The 2,934-nt window shown below is 40.1% G+C and overlaps 1 pseudogene; it reads right to left on the bottom strand.

Moving 5' to 3' along the window:
• Positions 1-646: 646 nt before the first annotated feature.
• On the bottom strand, positions 647-1,245 carry LOC105721624 (26S proteasome non-ATPase regulatory subunit 10-like; annotated as a pseudogene).
• Between the last annotated feature and the right edge of the window lie 1,689 nt (positions 1,246-2,934).

Genomic DNA, 2,934 nt, shown 5'->3' with positions numbered 1-2,934 from the left:
TCCTTTTAAGAAAACCATACATTTTATTTCAGAGTAAACAGCTCATTAAAAAAAAGAATACATGGGTATATGGGCTATTGTTTTTCATTATTTTAGAGCACACCCTCCAACTTAAAATTTGGTCCACTAAAATATGGGAATATCCCTTCTATCACAAAAATAAATTAAACCTCATGGTTGAAAAAAACAGAAATGTTTGTCATAGACCTGAGTGAGCTTGACAAAAACAGGTTAGGATGTTTTAACTGTGTGGAGGGACATTACAGAATCCACATAGAAACATCTGGCAGAACAAAGAGCTTGTTGCTATTGGAGCTGTTCTCTTTCAGAGAGGGATGTAAGGTACATGGGAGGGTGCTGAAGACTCACAACAGCCACAGAATTAGTTACTCAAAATTAACTAGAATTCAATATAGAAGAATATATGACAACAGTAGAATAATCTCAACAGTTATTCAATGCCTGGAAAACAAGCTGTAAGCTTTGAACAAGTAACTCAGCAAGAACAACAGTCAATATGTTTGTAAGACTTTGAAGGTGAAAAAACTTCACCATTCATAAATAATGTCTTGTGCACAAGTACATTAGTTTCCAGGACACCGGGGACAACAACACAACATACAAAGTAAGAATAAATCCAAGCTGTTTAACCTTCTACCATTCTCTTGCTTATTAAACCCAGGCCACCTTTGGTCACTTGTAGGGGTGTCTTTTCTTCTTTATTCTCAATGTAAATACTTGCTCCTTGGGACACCAGCTGTTTTGCTTCTTCCACTCTCTCCTTATCACAGGCTAAGTGTCCTTGGCTGCTGCCTGGTGCATTGCTGTAGCCTCATAATGGTCCTTAGCATCTGGATTAGCCCCACCTTCTAGTAACATGACAGTAATCTCATGCCTGTTTTTGGAAGCTGCATAATGTAGGAGAGTACAGCCATTTTGATCGACAGCATTCACTTGAGCACCTTTTCCCAGAAGGGCTTTTACAATCTCATCCCGGCCAGCAGAATCCGCAATATGAAGAGACCAACCTGCATGGTCTTTATCATTCACTGGCACTCCAAGTTGTAACAAAAATTCAACAATTTCTGTATGTCCAGCTGAGCAAGCCCAGTGCAATGTAGTTCTGCTGTTCTGGTCAGTTCTAGTAGCCAGGGATTTATCGGCCTGAATACTCTCCTTCAACTCTTCCAGCTTCCCGCTGTAGGCCAGGTTGCAGACCATTAGGTTAGACACACACCCCTCCATTTCACTTTCCCGGTAACTCCCTGAAGCGCGACCAACGCCTGCCTTACGTCCTGGCCATTCTATCTTAAGTGTCATCTCTGGTCATTCTTAGACCACCATGTGCTTCCTTCACACCAACTCAACCTTGAATTCATTCACCTACTTACTTCTCTACCAACTATTACCATGGTGCCTTCTGGAGCCCTTAGACTGGATCCTGGCTCTCTCCCAAGTTAAGGACTTGCTGTGATCCTCTGAGTACTTGCTGCATATTCTTCTATGACCCTGAATAACAGGATGAGAGTAAGGTCAGAATTATACTTGATTTCAAGTGCCATTTCCAAATGACCTTTCGTCTTTAAGGCACATGTCATTTAGATACAGTATCTTCGATTCTTTCTTACTGCTATCACTTTGTAACCTCACTTTTATTTGGTGAAGAACTTGTCACCCAGATCATGATCTTCATATCCATCTAAGTGCCATCATTTTGGATAATCCATCCAATTTCCTGGTCTTTCAGTTCTCTACTCTTCTTTTACTCACTTCCACTCCACCTCAGCCATTCCCCATAAGACCACACTTCGGAATTTGGCATATTTTATCCCTGATATCTAATCTTCTGAGATCCCTCTATCCACAATTTTTTACTCTCTAAAACCTCTCACTCTTATGTCGATACCATATCCATTTCTGATCTAATTGAAACCACTTAGTTTTTCTCCTAATTCACTTTTTGTCCTTTGTAGTACCAACCTCATGGTTCATCACATCAACCCTTGAATCTTGCTTTTATTCTTCCACCTGCTTGTTTACCATGTGAAATGCAAACTCCAAACCAATTCAGACTTCCAACTCTTCTGTTCCTCTTCCTGTGCTGCTGAACACTGCTGGAGAAAAATCACACAATTGTTCAGATTGGGGTCAGTGCAAATTCATAGTTTCTAACCTTAGTGGGACCTTTGATACTTCATGCTAAGTGGCTACCCAGCTGTCCTACTCGTCATCCTTTGTCAGCATCTTTCTCCTTCTCTTCAAGGGCTATTTTCAAAGCTCCCAGTCTTCTCAAGCCCTTTACCCTACTACTTTCCTCCTTAATTTCAGAAGATAACCTTGGTTCTTACTACACATGATAAATAGAAGCCACCAAACAGGAACTTCCTCAATTCCTTGCTACTAAACCTACTAATATATTTACATCTACACATATTGAACTTGCTTCCCTCCTATTATCAGAGAAGAGTCCCTCTGACTTTGCTTGGATCCCATCAGAGTCATTGCTTTACCCTCCTCATCAGTATTTTAGGGAACTTACCCAATATATTATCATTTCTAACTTCTGTGCATTAAATCATCTCCTCTCTGTTGGATGCTTGTTTAAACAAGTTCAGAGATATCCCATCTTAAACAACAACCAACCAAAACCAAAATGAAATAAAACTTACTTAATCCTGAATATTTTTCTTTACTTTTCATCCCAGCTTCTCCAGAGAAAGACCTATATTCACCATATTCACTTTCTCACCTCCCACTTTCTCTTTAATTCATCATCCCTAGCCTTCGGCTCTCCCCATCCACACTCCTCATCACTTTTCTGAGCTCAGGTCAAGGGTTCCAATGAGTACATTTTTGTCAAACTCAGTGAACTTTCTGCATTTCCACCTGACTCAATCTCTTTTGGCAATTAATGATGACCATTCCTTTCTTGAA

The sequence above is a fragment of the Aotus nancymaae genome, unplaced genomic scaffold, assembly GCF_030222135.1.
Source record: "Aotus nancymaae isolate 86718 unplaced genomic scaffold, 86718_ANA_hifiasm-v0.15.2.pri h1tg000004l, whole genome shotgun sequence".
NCBI lineage: Eukaryota > Metazoa > Chordata > Mammalia > Primates > Aotidae > Aotus > Aotus nancymaae.
The sequence above is the reverse complement of the archived record's forward strand: the minus strand, read 5'-3'. Positions and strand labels throughout refer to the sequence as shown.